The sequence below is a fragment of the Lonchura striata genome, chromosome 1 (assembly GCF_050655825.1).
Source record: "Lonchura striata isolate lonStrDom1 chromosome 1, ASM5065582v1, whole genome shotgun sequence".
NCBI lineage: Eukaryota > Metazoa > Chordata > Aves > Passeriformes > Estrildidae > Lonchura > Lonchura striata.
In genome coordinates, this window is record NC_140703.1 from 89,713,464 (window position 1) to 89,721,702 (window position 8,239).

Sequence of the window (8,239 nt, forward strand, 5' to 3'; positions counted from 1 at the left end):
GTGTTTTTGTTTAAAGTCAGGGATAGCTGGAATTGTTGACGACTAGTATGTTATAATGCATTCGCATCCAAACCAGTGATGCTTCATCAGTCTCTTAGAAGCACTGTTGGAAATAATTGTCACATGCAAAATGTGACCACCCGTCTTTATTTTGGAGTCAGAGGTTCACTCTTTTATATAGATTCTTGGCCAGGGATCAGTAAAATTGCTGCAGTTTTAAATACTTTTAAAAATGCACAAGGGAAAAGGAGATGTTTTAACTTTTTTAAAAATTATCAATAAGAAGAAACTTTTGTAAAATGTTGATGATTCTTAAGCTTTAAAAGTTAACATGAGTTGTAAAGTTTGAGGAAGATCATTCAGTAACTGACAATAGCATAAGTTCATTTCTATCTTCATGTTTCAGAAGAAATAAATATCACAGGGTTGAGGATCTTTTACAGATTTAGGTCACAAAAAAGGAAAGGAGAGGGGAATGTGGTTTTCCTATGATTATTAAAAACTATGCTAGAAAACCCCCCAAATACCAAAAGTGTAAAAAAAGACATATTTCTAGATATATAGCTTATTTATAAGAAACCAAGGCAAAACTTAGTATCTTCATAGGGACAAAGATGTTATCAGAGTCCAGACAAGAATAATTCAGTTGTGTAATATCCCAGTGATTGTGATGTTTTTGTGTTGAGTTAACCAATATATCCTATTAATTTATTTCTTTGAGGCCACTTTGAATAACAAATTCTCTCAGTGAGGTTTTTAAAATTCTGGATACAACACTAACAGAGATCAGTTGCACACAATTTCTCTGAAATCGACAAAATGGTGACAAGATGCTGAAATATTAGAGCATCCTGGGAATTGCTGCTACATTGTCTGCTCAATATTGCGCTAATTCTATCATTGGTCATTTTAACCGGTAGAAGAAATGGAAAGTGCCTGAAAATTTATTACAAGAAAGTATTCAAGAGGTGGATGATTAAAAGACGTTGCAAGGGTTTAGGAACTTTTCCTGGGGTCTAAGGGACGTTGACTTCTATGCAAACAGTGAGCCCAGCTGCAATGTTTAAGGTTTTATGTGTTAGTCTCTGCTATAAGTCTCTGAAACCAGTTAGCTATTCTGTATTTTTCTCAGGTTTTGAAGACCAGAATGATCAAATATGATGGGGACAAGGTATTGCAGGCAGGAATATTGAATTCCCTGACAATGAAAACCCTTAGGTTTTGTGTGTTATTTCAAGCTATCTCCATGCACAATGATTTGTAAAGCAGAGAACAGCCAAAGTTTATGACATAAATGCAAACTGTTCAAGGAAAAAACCCAAACATTTAGAGAACACATAGGTGTGTCTTCCTTTAACAGATCTCTTACTGCTTTTTTCCTGGTGAACTTGATCATATTGTTAAAGAATTGTGCATCTTACATTATTACATAATTTACCAAATATATAACAAAAAGGCATTAATATATAGTAATGGACAAATATCTTTGTTACTTTTAAATTGAAGGCAGATGATTTCAGCTGCCTCAAGGTTCCTACTCATGTCCTGTAATCACAATTACAAAATTTAGACAAAGGCTCTCAAATATAGAAATCTTAAGATAAATGTTCTCAAATAAAGTGGTTTTATGTCTGGAAACTGGATAAGGAAATTGACTAGCAATTAAAGGAATGAAATACAATGAAGACCATTTATCAGAGTCCTAAGGAAAACAGACCGAGTCTAATATATTTGGGAGCAGAATTACATAGTTGGTTGATTAAAATGATATCATCAATATAGTACACTTACATACTTTAAGGTGTTTGACTTGTTACTGGATGGTTCTTAAAAACAGGTACACAATAGATGCTCAGAAGTGGCCATCAGCATGTGTGTTCAGAAATGCCTAGATGATCCTCTTATTTCTATCTTTTTTTCCCGTGACCTGGTAGTAGCAATTGAATGAAAATTATTGATTTTTATGGATAATGGTGGAACCAAGAAGAATATGCAGATTACTGTCACTACACAATCAAAAGTACAAAAGTTCTGTTTTCATTATATGTAAGGAATGTAAGTGTGAAATGCATCATGCTAGAAACAAAGTATGAGGTGCACCTCGCTGTTGTGACAGTGATTATGAGATGAACTTGGTAGTCATAGTACTCAGCCAGCAACTGTAAGTTTTTTATCGTTATTTTGTTTCCCCCCAGAAAAAATCACTCATCTTTCTTATAAGATATAGAGGAACCAGAAATAAAAAACCAGGAAAGCTTTATTACATATGTGTCAGTTTTTGTTTGTATACTAATGCAACATTGTGTCTAGGTCTGCTGTCCTAATTGAAGATAAAGAGGGTTTAAAAAAAAGTAAGGAGAGAGATATTTTAATGGCAGAAGGAACATTTCTAGCATTGGGCTGCCAGAGATCAGATTATCTGCAGCCTTGTTGGGCTATTCTTGTCTCAAATTATGAATGGGAGGAGAACTAGTCTGTGGGAGAATGTCGGAGATTCAGTTTGCTCATAAGAGGAAGGGGTGAGGAATCTTCAGCCTTTTAGTGAAAACATGTACTGTAAATATTTTGTGCCACCTGCCAAGCAAGGGGTTGAGACAGTCTGCAGCTGCTCTTCCTCAGCCAACTCTGTGGCTGTGTGTGCTCTAAGTGACATAGCGACATAGTGAAAGCATTGATGGAAGTAATCTGGAATCTAATAAAATTTTTTGTTAAAAGATCCTCACATTACTTCAATAGTGGAGAAAATTTTCAACCTTATAAATTCTTAAATAAAGTTTGTAAAATACTTCTGTGAGACAGGTCTAAGAGAACTGCTATGATTTATTCCAGTAAATGGAATGTATTCTTGAATTCCTGCATTACAAATAGGTAAGGTCAAGACCCTCAAATGTGCAATTTGTCATCAAATTTAGTGAATCTAACAATGACTGACTTCATTCTAGCTTACCGCTTCAGATCATTATGGTAACTTCAACAGTAATTTCAACTTTTCATATACAAATTGAGCGAAGTAGAAAAAGTTACAATCCAGTGGTCTAGAACATTTTACGAGGTACTTGTAAATGAACTTGAGTTTGGAATCTGCTGTTAATCTTAAAGACATTTAAAGTGTTATCTGTCTGAAAAGATCTGTAAATTTAAGGGATGTGGAAAGAAACCTCTTAATTGATGCCACCCTCAAAGCTGTAAATGAATCACATTGGTATGTCAGAGAGACTTAGAAAGCATTTATAAAACAGCTTGTTAAAAGAAGGAATTATTTCAGGCATCGGGTCTACTTCTTCCCTTCTGGAGTTTTTCATGGCAGCATAACGAAGGCCACATGGCTTTTTGTGTTTCTTTCAATTAATGTTTAACAGATAAAATCAATACATTGGGAATGGTTTAGATGCTATTGATCCTTCTCTGGAGCAGATGGTGGCTAGGATGACTCCTGTTGATCTCAGTCTTTTTTCTGGTGTATTAGAGTACTCTTACATTACACACATCATTCCCCACTCTCTATGCTGGACCCCCTCCCCCAATCCTTTACTGCTTCAAAGAGCACTCTAATTTATTTAAATATTTATTTTAAGTTCAGTGGCTCTGTAGAAGCTGGAAGGGCACAGAAGGACATAAAGACTAGTTCCTCAGACTTCCTGAATAAATCCAAAAATATATATATCAGAAAGTGTCTGTGCAGTAAATGGAAGTTGTTACAGCCCCAGAGTGAGATTCATAGTAGCATCCTGCTATGGAAGGACCCATGTAACAGGAATGGTGAAGAAGACTCCAGCTTTTAATTTCTGACTATTTATGCATAACTACTTTTATAGGAAACTTCCTGAAATACCTCCTAGAATTAGGCAACTCATTCATTTCTGTGAAAATTGCACATGTGATGTGTCATGACTTTAAAGTGTTGAGGGGAACACTACTGGCATTGGCCTGGCTTTCCTATAATTATATGAAAAATCCAGAGCACTCACAATGGTGATGTGATAAAGGAACTCAGATGCACATTCTTGTACTTCTGATGATTCTAGTTATCTTGTCCAGTTTGGAAAGACATGGATTCATCACATCTTGATTCAGTGTTATGACACAATTAAAAAAAAATTATACTTTGCCTTTTTACCTATTTCATATAATGTAGATTTAATGCAAGATATAATATAGAATGGGATATATGAAACAGAGTGATCCACTCAGTCATACTAAAGTTTTGTCTTCCTTTCTGTGGCTGAATAAATCTCCGATGCTTTGTAGTGTCAAAGTCCTGAATACAGAGAGGGTATAAGGCAGGGTCCAAATGGGATGGTAATTACAAGTCTGTCATGTGTTCCTGCAGGTGGCTAACAGTGGGTCCTGGATGCACAGAGATGTGTAAAAGTAATTCATCATAAAGAAGATTTTTCTTGTTGGTTTATTAGAATTCCTGTTGAAGCTTTTACTGACGTATGGACTGCTTATGTCTCTTCTGTTCTTACTATTGTCTCTGTAATCTCATTGTAGCTTGTGCTGAATGAATGACTCAGTAATAACCTGAGTTCAGAATAGCTTGATTTCCGCCTATTGTGGGGGACTTCAGCACATTTCTACAATCTCCACTCAGGTTTTACGTGACTCAGCTACGTAACCTTGCTGCAAAGAAGGTAGATGGTATCCTGGGCCTTATTAGGCAAAGCATTGCCAGCAAGTTGAGGGAGGTGTTCCTTCCTCTCTGCTCACCACTCATAAGGCCACACTTGGAGCACTGTGTCCAGTTCTGGGCTCCGCAGTACAAGAGACACATGAACACTCTGGAGGGGGTCAAATGATGGACAACTAAGGTGGTGAAGGGACCAGAGCATTCTCTCCTATGAGGAAAAGCTGAGAAAATTGGGACTGCCCCGCCTAGAGAAGGCTCAGAAGGAGTTTTATATAAATACCTGATGGAGCCAGGCTCTTTTCAGTGGTGCCCAGTGACAGGACCAGAGACAGCGGGGACAAGCTGAAACACAGGAGGGTTGCTTTGAACATCAGGAAACACTTTTTATTGTGAAGGTGACCAAACACCGGCAGGTGTTTGGTCACACAAGGAGGATCTGGAGTATCCATCCTCGGAGATACTGAAAAACTGCCTGGACATTGTCCTGGGTAATCACTTCTAGATGGTCCTGCTTGAGTAGGGAGGTTAGACAAGATGACCTCTAGAGGTCCTTTCCGACCTCATTCACTCTGTGATTGTGTGACTTGTGATCTGATTTTTTTTAGTATTAAGAATAAAGTGGTTGTATCTCAAACTAGTTATTCCAGACTCTCTCTTGGTCAGTGAACAAACCAAACCAAACCAAGAACCACCCAAAGTGATTGTACTTTTAGGGCATGGTTGCTTGCATATTGAAGTGGTCATCCAAAAAAAGGTCAGAAAGACTGTGCCGTAAAAGTGGCGTATGACTGTAGAGGAAACCTGAAGGGACCAGCGTAAAGATGAACTTTAAGCACACATTTCATGGACAAGAGGTGTGCAGGGTATGCTGTGCAAGGCTTCTGGCTGTTTGTCTGCCTAGTACTCTTCTGACAAGTGATCGTATCAGTGCAATTGGTAACATCTGCCCAGCTGGGGAAGAGGGACAGAATGAGGATCGGAATCAGCGGGTGAGATACTCCCATTGCTGTTCAGAACTGTAAATGAGCATTGAGGTCTCAGAAGGACTCAGTTCTGAGGCAGTTGCTGAAATTGTTTCTTGGTATGTAGTGAGACATGCAGCCAGTTCTAAAAGGCTGTTTTTAGATCATGGGCATATCTGCCAGCACAGATAAGGAGCTGCCTGCCAATTCCAAACAGACGCACCCGACACTTACTCAATCACACACAAACATAAACAAGCAAATAAACAACATCCCCTTCCCATAAATATCTTTTTTTACACTTCAGATGGAAAAGGGAAAAAAAGAAACAGCCTGCTATTGTTTTTTTGATTTTTCTTTTCTATTTTTAAATAGAAGGAGGGGCTCAGATATTATATTGAAGCTGAAACTATTATATGCATAAATAAAATATGCAGATTCAGGAGTTAATTTAGCCCTATCTGGTGAATAAACAGAAATAAAATAAAAAAACTTTTGCAGCTTTTTAAAATGAGCCTGGAATCTATCCATTATGTAGGTCCTTCAGTCTTCACACTATGAGTCAACAAAATCCATGAATGTTGGGCTTAATTAGTCAAATTGATTGAATATTAAAGCTGTTTTAATTGCTTCATTGTCATTATAGAAGGGATAAATTTGACTAAGTAATTTTGGTATAAAATGACAATATTTCTGCAGAAATTTAGGAGTTTTGAAAGGAGTTAGAGAATTACTTTGTTTAAGATTGAAATAAATAATTATTATTTTGCCTCGATAAGCTTGTCCCTGTTTTCTCTCCCTTGAAACTTTCTCTCTTCTATTGAGGAACCTTCAGAATTTAATTTAATTAAAGAAAAAGGCCCTTTGACTTTCTTTGAGTATTCAAGTGGTGGATAGCATGAATTTTTAAGCTGACATAACAAGTCTTAACATGGCTTCTGCTTCATTCTTGACATAGACAGGCATAATACTGGTGATGTTAGAGTATTTGGAAGATAACACTGCCAGAGAATGTGCCATAAATATAAAAGAGAATAATTAAATTAGATCCTCTCAGGATGAACATGCTAAACTGAGACCGGAGTGCATGTACAGTATATTAAAAATAAATACTTGCACTGCACAGGCAGTAATTCAGCTGTCATTTGAATTTAGTGAAACTTCCCATGCAAACTGATTTCAGTGAAGCTACTCACAAGAGTAAATTACTCTCATGCAGAAACAGGCTCACAGAGTCACTGACATATTTCTGTCCTGAGGGCAGGTAGGTGCAACATGACTGGAACTAGCTGCTTGATATTTTTTGGTAGTTTGTTTTATTAGTTGTGGTTCAGTGGCTGAGAAAGGGGTCTAGAGTTCTCTTTTTACTTCTGATTTAATGTTGGAAAAGTTCACTGTTGTGACATTATAAGATCTCCCATTATTTAGGATGAGCTAAGTGGCATAGTGTTAAATTAAACAGTGCATTAGAATTCATTTTTACTAGATATCATGAACAACTTTATAAAATGATTTTGTTTATGTTGTGACTATCTGTATCTTTGAATTTCACTGTATGAAATTCTTGAACTTTGGGTCAATGCTTTCTAAGGTCACCCATATACCACCAACATGGTTGGGAACTCCAGTTCACTGAGTAGGATTCAGTTGCAGATGAAGACCTTTGCAATCAGACATCTCCATGGGAAATACAGATCTTGAGTTGATCGAGGTCTGGCTGGAACACTCAGTGGTGCCTCCAGGATGGTCTGACAAGCTAATAGAGCCTGGCTTCAGAGGTAGCCTGAGTGGCACAGGTGGTGTAAACCTGGCCTGTAGTTGTCACTCAAGAAAGGTGTTGGCTTCCTTTAAGTCCCTTGTGGTACCTGCCTGGCAAGGTAGATGCCTTAGACATCCTGGAGTACCCAGCTGTGGGAGGTGACAGCAAGGCCACCACATCGCTCCTTCCAGACGTGATTCAGTCACCATCATGTAGGGTCCTATTGTCATCCAAGGGGAGAGGGGACACATAAGATCCCATGTGGGACTAGCAGGTATTTTAAAACAGAGAGGGAAATATGGCATGGCAGCTGAGAGCCAGCAGGATACTCTGGAACTGGCTAGAGCTATGTGTCTGCCCGAGTGCCTGAGCAGAGCCCTTGAGTCTAATCTAGGTTGTGATGAACTGCTCTCTGGCTCCACTGAGTGTGATCGCTACTTATTATGATGGAAAGACATTTAGCTTATATGAAATTGTTTAAATTTGGGTATGGTAGTACTGAACAGAATCCTACTTTTTTTTTGGGTTTTTTAAAGACATGTTAAAATAGAATATTTGCTGGAAGGGACCTACAGCAATTAGCTAATCCACCTGCCTGACCCCTTCAGGGCTGACCAAAAGTTGAAGTATTATTTCAAATTGCAAGTAATCATTTTTATTTTATTTTATAGCACATCCTATGTGTTCTTATTTTTCCAGTTTTTTTTTTGTTTTCTTTTCTTTAATAATGAACAATAAAACATTGCTTTCCAAAATTAGGTTTCCGAACACCTCTCTTCTCCTGTATCAAAATTAACTGCATCAGTGGCTGTCAGGAAAACCAAATATGACAAAAAGAATCTGTTTGAATATTCATTTGCTGCTCTGCATACACTAAAATGCTGAAGT